This window comes from Dasypus novemcinctus, chromosome 14 (assembly GCF_030445035.2).
Source record: "Dasypus novemcinctus isolate mDasNov1 chromosome 14, mDasNov1.1.hap2, whole genome shotgun sequence".
Taxonomy (NCBI): domain Eukaryota; kingdom Metazoa; phylum Chordata; class Mammalia; order Cingulata; family Dasypodidae; genus Dasypus; species Dasypus novemcinctus.
In genome coordinates, this window is record NC_080686.1 from 37,406,248 (window position 1) to 37,422,355 (window position 16,108).

Here is a 16,108-nt window from a genome sequence, read left to right on the forward strand (position 1 = left end):
CCATTGATGATGTGTTGCCCATTTTGAGAGATGTAGAGGCATTATGGGATGTTTCCTTATTTCTGTGTGAATCATTTGCCTAATACGCTGGTGACATCCCTTTGTTGGTAACAGCCCTGCCATTCAGATGATCTTCGTACTGATTTCTATCCATGTTGTGAAACTAACTATAAGCTGCTCCTTGCAGTTAACCAGAAATGTGGAATTCTTGACATATGAACATTCCCCAGGATTTCTCTAAGCCTCCTTAAACTCTGGATGCACTCTGTTAACAGCTTCCGAGTTGTGATAAGTATCTACCTTTATTTCTAATTTGGAGCTTTCCTTGAACTATAAAATTACGTTTTCTTTGGAGCAAATATTTTAGAGTGTACTGAGATGGCAGGTTCATGAATTCCCCAGAACTTTCACAGGAAGTGGAGAATGCAAAGGTCATGTAAATATAATAATGTCTTCACTGATTGGAAAAACTTAATATCAAACACATTTTAGTTTTGGTAGAGTGCAGAAAGAGTGAACAGCATAAATGGAGGATACATATACCACACATGTTATCTTGGGGAATGTGATTCAAAATAAAACTCTATATATCTTTGGATATTTGATACAGGCCATTGTATATTTTGTCATGACCTACAAAACTGTGCAGGACAGAGTGTAAACAATAATGTAAATTGTAGTCCATGATTAGTAGCAATGCTTCAGCATGGGTTCATCAATTGTAACAAATGTACCACACTAATGAAAGATGTTGTTATTGTGGGAAAGTGTGAGGGGGGAGGGAGTGGGGCATATAGGAATCCCTTATATTTGCTATGTAACATTTATGTAATCTAAAGCTTCTTTAAAAAAATAAAATAAAAACTCATTTTAAAAAGTCAGTATGTGGGACATATCCTAAGTACTAGAGGGAAAAATCAATGTGTGTGGGGATATGTGTGTGTTTTGTTGATATACTATTCTTTCCTTTATAGTTGTTGCTGACATCCATCCATATAAAAATATTTGATGAGGGGAGTAGGATTGACAGGGTGGTCACTTTCCATTATTATAATGTTTAGGTTTTAACTACAACTATTCATATATGTATCATTTATTGTATTGCTATCATTTACTGAGATTATAAATTTGTATAAATTTGTATAAATGATGTATTGCTATCATTTACTGAGATTATAAATTTGATTTTTGTTTTTGTAAACATTTATTTAATACCTACTAGCTCCCATATTCTGTTTTAGGTCCCAGGGTTATTAAAATAGATGAGACATGGATCCTGCCTCAGAGAAGCTTATAGTTTAATAATAAAGAGGCACAAAATAGTTCAGGTAAATGATAACATGGGGCTGAGACCTAGTGGGGACACTAATGTGAGATGAGAACCAGTGGATGCCAGATACTAGATACCAAGTTGAATATAAAGCCACTTCCTCTTAGGAAATGGTCTCATTGATTTTGGCAAGTGGACGACGTGGTTTCCAGTAACGTGGTAGAGGTATCTGTGTGCATTGGCATTCCTCCTCAAATCTGAGGTTTAGGGTAACACTCAAGTGTGTTATTGGCATTTGAATATAACAAAAGATTTACTCTACATACCTGGAATCTAACAGTTCAGATAAAATACCTGAATGACACTTATTACATAATTCACACAATTTCAAAGCTCTGACTTTTCTAGCTACCTCCTTTCCCCTCACAGAGTACTGATTTCCAGGGCTCTGAACCACTAACTATAGGATCATAAAGGATTATTGTAGGGAAAATTTCATTAAGTTCATACTGGGTGGTAACTTAACCTTTGTCAAGAATGCACTCATACTTTTTTCACCAAGAGTCAGAATTCAGGTGTGAGGCTAGTGATGTTCTTTGTAATATTTTATGTATGAGTAGTCAAACAATTTTATTCTCATGTAAGCAAGCATGTTATGACATGGCTACTAAAACATATCCATTTTTTCTATTCAGATCTACATTTAGAAGCGATGAAGAACCATATCTAATTACTTTTTCCTTAATCTTTGTTTGCTCTTTGGAGAAACATTGCCTATGATCAAGTCACAAATCTATCTCTGGGTGAGGAACCAGGCATGTTAAAAAAAATAAAGTTTTACATTGTTGTGTCTCAGTCATTTATGGTCATTGTTGTGAATCCCTTTTCTAATGGGAATTTTACTCTAAAGTCTTCTCTACTTAGGAAGCATTGACATCCTGGGATTCTCCCCTAAGAGTTTAACCTAATCCTCTTCCCCAAACTCCTCTCCATCCTGCTAGTTTTTCTAGATGTCTTTGCTGTGATTTTTTAAATTATTTTTGTTCTATGTCAATCTTCTCTTGGAACAAAGGTAATCTAAATATTTTTGGTTATTAGAGGCAAATGACTGTGGAATTTATAAAATTTAACCAAGGTAGAAGAGATTTGTATAAAGATTTGAATCATAAGTTGGGCTGTAGTGAAGACTGCGTATTAATCTGGAATCCCTTTGGTGCCATGTTGTAAAATTTGGTTGTGGCAGAGAATGAGACATGATGCAAGAAGCTGAGCATGATACAAACTGGAGAGGGAGGAGGACATGCTCTACTCTAAGTGACATAGCTAATAGAAGCCTACAAATTCCCAAAAATAGCAAGGAGACTTTGGGTCACAAGGCAGAATAAGGCAATGGGAATATACTGAAAACCACCTAGAATATTAACTGCAATATGATGATTGATTTTAAAGTATTCTTAAAAGAGAAATCCTCCAATGCCATAAGAAAAAGAAAAAAAGGAAGCAAAATGAGAGATATCACAGCAAGCTAATACCATGACAATTCACAGGATTTTTTTTTTTTTAATATAAACCCTAGTAACTGGAAGTAAGGTTTGAATAATTATCAGAGACTGGAGAAGTGGTTGCAGACAACTGGGAGTTAGGGTAGCTTAATATGAGAAGTCTTGCATAAAGCACAGAATCTTAAGAACTTCCAGTTCTCAGAAACTAAAAAACACACAAAAAACAAAACTTGCCATTTATCTGGGACTTTAGTTGGGAAAAAACAAGTACTATGAGAAATAAAAACCTTCAATCTACATCATTTGCTGATGTGTGGTCTAAATTTATACCACATGGGTGGCATAGATAACATGGTCTAAGACATTACCATTAAAACCTAGTCCAAACCCCTTAAGCCCCAGCGAAAGCTAGTCCTAACCATCTTTTCCTAACCCAGGGCATCATGGATTCCAACAGGACTTTATTAAACTAAGCTGCACATGAGCCCACACTAATAGATTACAAGCTTCATAGGATCAGTGCCACAAAACTTAAAATACTAGACCAATCTGAAAGTGATTATTAAATAAACATTTCAAATAATCAAAGAAATTAGAAAAAGAAAAGTCATAATACAAGTAGTTCAGGTTCATTGTTATTTTAATCTACAATATCAGTTTGTATAGTGGGTTTACAAATAAGAGTATATGCAAAGCTGTCTTTCATGCAGAAGCTAAGAGTGAAAGTTGAAAAAGTCAGAATTGTTTGGATATGTGATAAGTCTTTTGGGTTTGGATTTATGTCACAAGCGTCTATCCAAAAAGTATAATGAAAATCTGCTGGACCAGGAAAACAAAGCAATCTGATCAGGAAATGAAAGAAAATTCAAAAAAGTTCAAACAAGCAATAGTGAATTGAGAAAGCAAGCTATAGGTTAATCTGCATCTAACAGAAATATTTTGGAAACACAAGAAGTAGAAAGTGTTTTCCTTCATGAAAAGTTCAATAGTTTAAGCTTAAGACCTCATTACAAGGAAGCAATGATGAAAGTGAAATACTGCTACTATGGAACATGTTTTCATGGTAAAATGTTAAATTATTATTGATCAATTAAATATGGCTCCATTAAACCTCTACCATTTGTCGTTTTACATGTTTTAGTAAACTACCACATAGCATTTGATTTGGAGGAATAGAAGGAGAGCTTTGTGTCTGAGGCCTGATATGTTTATGGTAGTATATTTCTCCATGGCATACTATTGGGGTAAGAGTTCTTTGGCAAGCATCATGGCTTTTTGTTGTTGTTGTTGTTGTTACTGGAAAAAGTGCTGCAATCAACAATCAACATACAAAAGTAGACGTAACAAAGAAAAAAGTATGATCCTGTTCTTTTCCTTGGGACATAGCGAGGATTAAGGAAGTTAAATCTGAGATTTCTTTCAATCTTACAAAGGGAAAGCACTATATCGATTGACTATGGCTACTCTAGCATTTCAGCTGGGGCAACTTTTCTTGAAAGGAGTCTTGCAATAAACATAATGGAGTACAGACTACATAGAGGAAAAATAGTTACAACCTTAGCTAACACTTATGCCAAGCTTACTACATGCTTTTAGTCACTTTGCACTTATCAACTCATTTAGTCATCACAACATTTCTATGATGTTGGCACTAATTAACTCATCCTTCAGATGAGTTAAGTGAGGTGCTTGCTTACCTTGCACAAGCTCACATAGCTAGTAAATGGGGGAGTTAAGGTTCAAATCCCAGCAGACTGATTCCAGAATTTGTGTGAACACTGTGGGATAGCCTCTTGTGGATACCCTAATTTAAAAAGTGGTTTTATTCTTAACTCTACCACATACTTTGGGTAAACCAGATGCAACTGCCCAATCACCCAAAATGTATCAGACACCACATATGTGCTAAACACTCTGATAGGCACTATCAAAGATGCAAAGTAAAATTTTAATCAGTTTCTAGTAGAAAAATAGATCAATATCAGAGCTGTGCATGGTCTCTAAATCTCTCCTGATTTGGAATACAAAATTTTCAGTTCCATTAGATTAAGTGTAGTTTGATTTGATGTATCTATACTGATTAAGCATCCCCTGTGTTCCAAGCCCTAGGCTGTAGGTGTAGAAAGATAAATAATCCAGTCCCAGACTTAAGGAAGTTCAATCACAGTGGAGGGGACATATTTAATAAAGCAATGCTAATTTAACATTTATCAGGAAAATATGTTTAATCCTAATACGTTTTCATCTGATACATGAGAAAAATAATCTTATGTAAACTGAACCAAATGGATTCCATTCAGTTCTTTTCTTTTTTTAATTTATCTTCCCTTCCCCCCCACCCCATTGTCTGCTCTCTGTCCATTTGCTGTGTGCTTTTCTGTGACCGCTTTCTAGCCTTATCAGCAGCACCGGGAATCTGTGTTTCTTTTTGTTGCGTCATCTTATTGTGTCAGCTCTCTGTGTGTGCGGCACCATTCCTGGGCAGGCTGCACTTTGTTTCACACTGGGTGGCTCTCCTTATGGGGCACACTCCTTGTGCGTGGGGCTCCCCTACGTGGGGACACCCCTGCGTGGCAGGGCACTCCTTGCGCGCATCAGCACTACACATGGGCCAGCTCCACACGGGTCAAGGAGGCCCGGGGTTTGAACCGCGGACGTCCCACTTGGTAAGCAGGCACCCTATCCATTGGGCCAAGTTTGCTTCCCTCTATGTTCTTTTGAATCTATAATTTATCTTCAAATTACCTTGGGAAGTAGTCAAGTCCTACAAATTCATCACATACACACACACCAAAAACTTATCTCACCATATGTATTCTTTTACAGTTTAACATTTGATATGATCCCGTCTATGCTTATATACATATATTTCAAACTATCATGCCCATGACCTTTTTACTATTTCACAGCTTAGTGTTTTTCTCATTGTCAAAGTCTATTTCTGTAATTCTTAACCTTGAAAGTAGATAGAAGGCAATGATTTCTATTAAAAATTGTATGACTTTTCCTTTTCATGGGAAGTAAGTGTTCAGAGGTACTCTCTTCCATTTCTCCCACACTGAAAAGTTGAAATAGAAGCCAAAATCCAAAGGCAGAAACTGTCAGAAGTTGGTGTTTTGCCTGTGACTTGGTGAACCTCTTAATCTTTGAGGAAGAACAGACTTCAACTATATCAAACACTGTGAAGGAATAAACTCAGAAAATGTTATTATTGGTCTGGTAAAAGTCCATGAACATGGTTCTGTCCACAAATGGGTGGAAAGTAATAAAGGGCTGGAACATTCACTAGGTATAGACACTTCCAATCTTGTTGAAAACCACCAGAGACAAAGAATGAGGACAGGCACAATGTATATACACAGGATCTCTCAAGTTGATGCATAGACAAATCTTATAATCTGTGGATTTGTGTCAAATATTTTTCTACACCCACTTTTATGTTAGCTATGACTTTGTAGATTATAAGAACTATATAATGAGGTGCTACAGTCGAAGTCAAGGTTGATTCCTCTCTCCAAGCTTAAGAAGGCATTACAATATACCTCCTTGAGTAGAAATTCACCAGCACAGGAAAGGTTTCCCTGGATTTTTCCTGTCTTCATTCTTTTGCCACTCACACTTCCAGGGCTAAAGGCAAAATTTTTGCCCTGAAAGACTGCCACGTAGATTCTGCTTTGAGCTGTGTGTGGACATACATTTCTTTCCTACCACTTCCAAGACTTTCCAAAGGCTAGCTACACGATACTCCTCTGTGGAGAGAATAATCAGTTTTGGTTTATTTTGAAACTTCAACTGGAATTCAATCAGTTATTTAGTAGATAAGTGCTTGGATGTTTTGTTTTGTTTTTAAAGATTAATTTTTCATTTATTTCTTTCCCCATCCCCTCCCCCCAGTTGTCTGCTCTCTGGTCCATTTGCTGTGTGTTCTTCTGTGTCCACTTGTATTCTTGTCAGCGGCACCCAGAATCTGTGTCTTTTTTTTTGTTGTGTCATCTTGCTGTGTCAGCTCTCCATGTGTGCGGTGCCATTCCTGGGCAGGCTGCACTTTTTTGCATTGGGCAGCTCTCCTTACGGGGTGCACTCCTTGCACATGGGTCTCCCCTGTGCAGGGGACACCCCTGCATGGCACGGCACTCCCTGCACGCATCAGCACTTCGCGTGGGCCAGCTCATCACACAGGTCAGGAGGCCCTGGGTTTGAACCTTGAACCTCCCATATGGTAGTCAGATACCCTATCCATTGCGTCAAATCCACTTCCCCTGGATGTTTTTTTTTTTTTTTCTTCGCTATAGTTCTAAGAGTTTCAAAGGTTTTTTGGTTTGTCATGTAGATATAATTGTCGTAACAAACCAAAACAATAGTTTGAATGCTCAGTGCAATTTATTTGCTTGCTTAATCACAAGCTGCCAACAAAACTGATATGCCATAACCAGGTCAAGGGTACACAATACATTTAAAATTTGAGGATACCAGGGGTCTAAAGGCCAAGGGCTGACCCCAAGGTAGGTCAGTGTCTTTAAGGAGAGGTCTAGTGAGTTGGGTCCTATGTAGCTTCAGTGCAGGGTCCAAAGCTAATGGTGGGAGGTGCTGACCACATCATCTAAGTGGAGAATGTAATGAGGTTTTTATTCCTCAGGTCTGGTCATCATAATTTTTTTAAAGAGAAGTTTTAGATTACATAAATGTTACATCAAAATTTTAGGGGATTCCCATATAACCCATCTCCTCCCCCTCCCACACATTCCCATATTAACATCTTTCTTTAGTGTGGTATATTTGTTACAATTGATGAACACATATTGAAGCATGGTACTAACCAAGGACTATAGTTTACATTATAGTTTACACTTTGCCCCACACAATTATATAGATTTTGACAAAATTTATAATGGCCTGTATCTGTCATTGCAATGTCATGCAGGAAAATCCCAAAAATGCCCCAAGATTGCACCTATTCTTCTCTCTCTCCCCTCTCAGAACCTCTAGTGGCCATTGCACTTACATTGGTGATATAAGTTCTTCCATTGCTATAATAATAATGTCAATTTTAGTCCATAGTTGCTTTTCCCCCTTATGTTTGTTCATTCCTCAATCTTGAGGAATTGGGGATGGTGATGCCACCTGCCTCTGATTGAGAGGGGGCTTAGATCCCATGGAGCAGATGGATGGAACTGTATTGCTTGCAGTTGCAGATACTTTCCACTTCCTGGGATAGGCATTGTCCATCATCATCCTTTTGTTAATTGTCCTGAATGAGTCTGATAAATTGGTGATTAGGTATTGCAACTGCTGAGATTCAGGGCTCAACTAGCATATGAACAGACTGAAGATTTAAGTGTCTGGGAATTATATTTAACAAGTATAGTGCTAATCATAGATTTAAAGGGGGGGGGGAGAAGAACCATGTGCAGGAAAATTATAAATAAGCCTAACTCTGTTACATTGGGACAGTCAATGAGATCCTGCTTAGACATGCATAAGCATAACCTCTGGAATGACCTCCTGACTCCCTTTGAAATCTCTTAGCCATAAAAACTCATTTATATTTAATTTTTCCCCCCTTTTAGTCAAGGTCTTTTTCCAGATTCATTACTAGTCGGTACTTGGTAATAATCCCTTGGTGCCAGGGAAGTTCATCCCCAGGAGTCATATCCCACTCCATGGGGTTGGGAGGTAGTTCATTTAAATGCTGAGTTTGGCTGAGAGAGAGGTCACATTTGAGCAACAAAGAGACTTTCAGAGGGTAACTCTTAGACAATTTATAATACTAGGCTAAGTTTCAATTTCACTAAAAAAGGTTCATAAGTACAACCATCATTATCATGGGCCTGGCATAATGGTCTATCCTCCTTTACAAGGCACTGCCCATGTACTCATGGAATGCTTGCTGCTCTATTAGAGAATGTGGCAGGACTTCCCAGGATGGGAATTCAATATTCTTTTGGTTATTGTGTGGGTCTCTACCCACCAAGACAATGCCCCATAACCATTTTAACATATTCATATGCCATAGAGGCATGCCCCAGGTGCACCCCTCCCCACATATCCCCCTATCACCAACACCCCACACCAGTGATTCTCCCCTGCCACAGTTGTGACCATTCTGAGTTCAAAACCTTCCCCAAAACAGAGCCAAATAATAAATAAAAATAAAAATAAAATAATAATAATAAACAAATTTAAAAATAAAATATTTTTTTCATTGTGTCTTTCATCACTGTGAGATCTGTTATCTTTTATGTATGATCACAATTTCTTCTGTATGTTCCCCCAGTGTTTTATTTTTTTCACTTAATCTTCAAATAAGCTTTAGGTTACAGAAAAGTTATATTGTACTGTAGGGTCTTCTTATTTGAAGCAGTATTTGGATGAAAGCCAGCTGTTTAGTAATTTTCAAAATAAATGATCATCCATCTAGTGAAAATGTCTCAAGGTATTGTAATTATCAAAATAAACATGAAGTGAATGCAGCACTAAATAAGCATTGTAGGCTACATTTGGAGTAGCATTTTGACATGTACTTTTTAGCCATTTCTGTACTACTAATAAATTCAAACTCATTCCAGTCATGTCCTCCCCATCTTGCCCGGACTTTATAAGATGAAATGGAAGCCAGTTATGTTTCTCCTTCCATCCTTAAGTCACAGATCCCAGCAGATGGTCAGTCTGACATTTTACTTTGTTGACACAAACTTGTCAAGAATGATTATATTGAAGTGACAACTGGTTGTTTCATTTTGAGTGTAATATAATTTAAAAGAAACATCAAAAATAAGCATCTGATCATTTTGAGGTGGTATCTAGGAGGAGTTTATACCAGATAAGTGGCTTAATTCCATATACCTTCTTTACAAGAAATTAAATACCTAAGTAAAATTCAAGACTATGATCAGAATTTTCTCTAGCAAATTTTATTCCCAAATGAAGACAAGAGTTCAGTTGTGTAGACTCAACTGAAAGGAAAGGCATATTCCTTCAAATTGAAAATATAACTTTTTTCTCTCACTTTGAAAATATTCAGCATCTGAGATATGGTGTAATAGTAAATATTACAATCATGAATGAACATTAAAAGTGTACATTATACTTGCTCTACTAAAAAATTGAAAGAGCAAGCCTTGCAAATGTAATATTAAAGATAAATGGTCAGCTTAAATCAACTATTGAACTTAATATAAACAAATAAGAGGTCATCTTTAACAGAGTTTTGCTGTGCTTTGAAAGCCTTAAACTAATTTAGTCTGAGTTTTTCCTAAGAAAGTATGGCTAATATCAAATTTAGTGTGAGAAAAGTGGCTTCCCACGGTTTCAAAGAAAATAGGGCATCGTAACTTGACTCTTCTTTTATTTCTCTAGGAATACAGATAATGTATGGTTTTACTCGCTTAAGTAGATAAGGAGAGGAAGAAAGTTCTACAGGAACTTTATTGCTAATTCTGTTTTAAGATGTCGTAATGTGACTATTGAGAGATACTAGCCTTAGAGTATCAAAGATTCCAAAGAAGGCAACAATTTCTCTAGCACCATCTCCAATCTCCAAAATTGATACAAAAGATAATGAATTTTAGATAGCTAGAGACTGGATACTAAGCTTACAGGAAGTTGTGGGGGAAGAGGAAGGTTGCAAACTGAGCCTACCTGGGTGAAATCTATAATAAGCCAGAGGTAAGTATTTGTACAGGGAAGGGATAAAATGGGGCATAGGGATACCTTTCGGTGGGGCTTTGTAGTGCCAGGGTTTGGAGGATGGGTCAGATGGCCCAAGGAATTGGGGGAGGGCTAGGGGAACTGGTGAACATGAGAGATTGTCAGGTATGATTGAAACTATAATATTGAGAAAACCCTTTAGAAAATATTATAAGGAGGGATTACCTGTTTAAGGTGCTTAAAGTGGGGCATCTGGCACAGGGGCAGGCTTCTAGGGAGTGTGTGAGTGCTCATCTTGTCATAGTGTGTTATATCATAGGGAAGAGACCTATACAATGATTGGGAAGGTGTACCACATCCCGGCGAGGCCTGATGCTCTCAAACAGAGGGAATTGTGTCTCTCAAGAGAACTGGTGACTCCCAATGGGGGAGGGCTATCTAGCAGGTCAAACCCTCAGCATTGTTGCAAGTGTCTGTGAATCTGATTCTTCAATTAGTGAAGACTGATTGTCACTGTGGGCCCTGAGGGGAGGGGGAGAGAGGAATAGAATGGATGGAAGCAGGGTAACTGGGGGGCAATGGAAGTGTTTCACAAGAGAGCACAATGATATATACAGGACATATTAAATTACACCAAAAATGTATAAAAGTCTATAGGCTAAAATGTAAACCATAGTGTAAAACATAAGGTAACTAAAAATTTAGAAAATTGTATTGTCTAAAATATAAATCATAATGTAAACCAAAAGGGAACCGTGTTTGATACTATGTTTCAATATCTGTACATTGGCTGCAGCCAATATAACATGAACATGTAAAAAATCATTGCTGGAAAAGGGGGAAAAGGGTTTGATGTTGGATATATGGGAGTTCCCTATAGTGTATATGTGACTTTACTGTGATCTAAAACTTTTTTGATGACAAAATTAAAAATTAGAAAAAAAAAAAAAGAAAAGATGTAAACAATGAGGAAGAAATGAAAGAAATTGCCTTGCCACTGTTCATACAGGGCAACTTCTATTAGAGTGATGAAAGGCAAAATGTTCAAAACAAAGTTTTATGATATTTTTCATTTTTTAATACCCCAATTTATTTTTACTTTATTTTAGTTTTTCTAAATCAGTATGTATTCCATTTCTAATCTTTAAACCTATCACTACATTTCATTTTCTTATTAATTGAATTTGGCAATATATTAGGCTTCATTTTTGAAGAAGTTTTGGATCACAGAGGGGTTCAACTATGGCAGGGGAGGAACACTGGTATGGGGTGTTATTGATGGGGGACAGATGGCTGGGAGGGAATTCTCCAGGGCATGCATATAGAATACATAAAAATGTTCAGATATATGTTGGGTATATTCATAGGAGTTACAGTTACAAATGACAACTGAGAGAGTGCTGAGTTTCTAGCCAGGGAAGCTCTATCACATTCCCCAATGGAACAGTAACAATCCCCCAAGTGCAATGGCAAAAGCCAGTGAAGAAGGATAGTCCAATGATGAGCCCTTGATACTGATGACTATGCTTACGAGCTTGTGTGCCTGAAATTTAAACTAGGCTTAGAACTGCAGGGTACCTAGGAGTTACCTCCTGAGAGCCTCTGTGTTGCTCAAATGTGGCCACCCTCTAACCTAAACTCAGCATGTAAATGCATTACCTTTCCCCTAGTGTGGGACATGACTCCTGGAGATGAGCCTCTCTGGCACCGAGGGATTACTACCAATCACTAACTGATGATGCAACTAGAAAGAGACCTAGAATAAAAGGGGGAAATGGTAAAGACAAATGAGTTTATATGGCTAAGAGTCTTCAGAAAAGAGTTGGGAGGTCGTCAGAGGGGTTGTGCTTACACATGCCTCAGCAGGATCCCAGAGACAGCCAAAGTAGATACAATCCCAGGTACTAGTACTCCTGAGGGCTACGGAGACACACAGGTTCTATGATCATGGAAGTTGGCTCTGGAATTCAGTGCCTTGTCAGTGGACCCTACTTTGGAATTTGTGTTCCTGAGTGTGATGGAGTCGGACTCAGATATGAAGTGTCTACACATGCCTCTTCTATCACTTTTACTGAACCTGTGGTTGGTGCTGGGGTTGGTTTATACCAAGGAGACTTCAATCTCTGGACTGGCCATGTGCCAGTTGGGCCCTGAGCCTCAGCAGAGTTGCAGCTCCTATCCCTGGTATGTTGGACTTGTACAGGTCAGCTAACAGGGAGGTGAAGATTTGCAACCACCATACCAGGGAATTGAGAGTGCCTACAACTCTAAGCAGGAGAATTGCATCCATCAACCATGTGGGATCTAAGCCCCCTCTCAATATAGAGGTGGAGTGGACATCACCAACCCAGGGTCCACAGGATGGAGGAATAAAATATGGATTAGAGTGAACTTACTGGTAATCTACTATAGAACTATTGTGACTAGTAGTGGAAGAAACTGTGGCATTGATCTGGAGAAAATGGCCGAAATAGTTGCTGAGGGCAGGGAGAAGAAAGTAGAGATGAAATGTGGGGGCATTTTTGGGACTTGGAGTTGTCCTAAATGATATGGCAGGGACAGATGCTGGACCTTATATATCTTGCCATAACCCACTGAATGTACTGGGGGAGAGGGTAAACTGCAATGTAAACTATAATCTATGCAGTGCAGCAATGCTCCAAAATGTATTCACCAAATGCAATGAATGTGCCACAATGATGAAAGAGGTTGTTGATGTGGGAGGAGTGGGGGTGGGGGGTGGGCGAGGCATGTGAGAACCTCTTATATGTTTTAATGTAACATCTTTTATGATTTATGTGTCTTTTTTAAAAAAGACAATTTAATTAAAAATTTAAAAAAATTTTAAAACAGGTGAATTTTTCCCTCACAAATTATACACTGTTCAGAACATTATTGAATTTCCATTAATAATTGTGGGTTTGCTAGATATAATTTTTTAAATATGACATTTTTCTGTGCCACAGTTTATTCACAACAGAAATGATAAAATGAACTAAAAAAACTGCATGTCAACATTCACAATTATGATATAACATTTAGTGAAATATGTAGGGCTATGACTAAGTAACATGTTATTGCTTTTAGTTTAAGTAAAGCACCGTAGGGATATCAAGGAGAGGGTTGATGCATGGAAAGAATTAATTTAATAAGGTATAATTTATACTCTTGCTAATAACTTTGTCTTTCTTTATAGCAAATTTTTAAATTGTCTTTTTTTAAAGATACATAGATCATTAAAAATGTTACATTAAAATATATAAAAGGTTCCCACATACTCCACACCCCACCCCACCCCCAGTTCTCCCACATCAACAACCTCTTTCATCATTGTGACACATTCATTGCATTTGGTGAATACATTCTGGAGCACTGCGACACCACATGGATTATAGTTTACATTGTAGTTTACACTCTCCCCCAGTACATTCAGTGGGTTATGGCAGGATATATAATGTCCTGCATTATCATTCAGGACAACTCCAAGTCCAGAAAATGCCCTCTATCACACCTCTTCTTTCCTCTCCCTGCCCTCAGCAACTACCTTGGCCACTATCTCCACATCAATGCTACAATTTCTTCCATTGCTAGAGTCACAATTGTTCCATAGTAGAATACCAGTAAGCCCAATCTAATCCATATTTTATTCTTCCATCCTGTAGACCCTGGGTTGGTGATGTTCATGCCACCTCTAAATTGAAAGGGGGTTTAGATCCCACATGGCTGATGGATGCGATTCTTCTGCTTGCAGCTGTAGACACTCTTGGTTCCCTGGTATGGTGGTTGATCACCCTCACCTCCATTAGCTGACTTGGGTAAGTCCAATGAACCAGAGAGTAGGTATTGAAACTCTGCTGAGGCTCAGGACCCAGCTGGCACAAGGACAGTCCAGAGTTTCAAGTCTCCTGAGCATACACCAACCCCAGCTCCAACCACAGGTTCAGTAAAAGTGTCAGAAGAGGCATGTGTAGAGAGGTCTCATCTGAGTCCAACTCCATCACACTCAGGAGCACAAATTCCAAAGTAGGGCCCACTGGCAAGTCACAGAACTCCATAACCATCTGCCATGATTGTAGAATCTGTGTATCTCTGTAGTCCTCAGGAGCACCAGTACTTGGGGTTGTATCTACTCTGGCTGTCTCTGGAATCCTGCTGAGATGTGCATAAGTGCAACTCCTCTGATGTACTCCTGTCTAATTTTGAAGTCTTTTAACCATATAAACTCATTTGTCTTTACCATTTCCCCCTTTTATTCAAGGTCTTTTCTAGTTGTGTCACCAGTTGATGATTGGTAATAATCCCTTGGTACCATGGAGGCTCATCCCTGGGAGTCATGTCACATGCTGGAAAGAAGGCAATACATTTACATGCTCAGTTTGGCTTAGAAAGTGGCCACATTTGAGCAATATAGAGAATAACTTTGTCTTATATTTCAAGGCCTCACTCACTCTCAATTGTAAGCAGAATTATCAAAGAGTAATATTAAAAATATCTTGGACACTGTATTAATCAGCCAAAAGGGTGCTGATGCAAAATTCTAGAAATCTGTTGGCTTTTATAAAGGGTATTTATTTGGGGTAGAAGCTTACAGTTACCAGGCCATGAAGTATAAGTTACTTCCTTCGCCAAAGTCTGTGGCCATGTGTTGGAGCAAGATGGCTGCCAATGTCTGCAAGGGTTCAGGTTTTCTGGGTTCCTCTTCTTGGAGTTTGTTTCTGTCCAAGCTCAGCTTCTCTGCTTTCTCTAAAAGGCCAGCTGTAGACTATCAGATGAATGGCTCATCTCTCTTCCAAAAGCCTCTGCCTTGTGACCAAGCTCCTCTTGTTCTTCACCTGTGTATTTGCTTCCTAGGGCTCCAGCTCAAAATCTCCAGCCTCCTTTCTCTGTGGTATAGTTTCTCAATCAGTCCCCACCCCCTTGGTGGGGATTCAAAATTCTTCTGATGTGGCCCAATCAAAGCCCTAATCATATTTTAATCACACCCAGAGAACAGACCAGTTTACAAACATAATCCAATATCAGTTTTGGAATTCATAAACAATGCCAACTGCCACAGACACCAAGGGAGGATTGTGGGAAGATGGCAATGGACTAACAGGCAAAGTTCAATGCTCTCACAAAAGCAACAGAGAAAGACCCAAAGCATCTGAGGGACCTGTTTTGGGGGCCAGCAGACCAGGATAGTGCTACACAACTCCCAGAAGAGTAAGGGACATAGAGATAAAGAAGCCAAAACAACAAACATGAATTACTAAGTTCTAGCAGTGGCTGAGAAGGTCTCCTCTCCCCTATTTACAAGATATTAAGCTGAGCTAAAATCCCTGACTCACTACAGTTGACTTGGAAGGGAACAGACATCTCCCTCCCTGTCAGCTGTTTCAATGGAAAAGGGAAGGGGAGTCTGAGGGCTTTTCTTTAGTGAATTTGGCCAACAGAGCCTGCTTTGAATCTCTGCTCTGGAGAGCACAGGAAAGCTGAGACTGAAACACCTCCTTGGAAAAGTATGCTGACAAGCATCATCTGCTGGCCAATCTGGAAATTAAATGGACAAAAACTCTTTCTGGTACTCTTCATATTCTACCCCTGGGAGAAAATCTGCACCTAATTAGTGAGACCCTGGCCTGACTATGAAAATGTATTCTACATCTTTAGAATTGCCTGGCTTAAGTTGAACCAAATATCAAAAAAG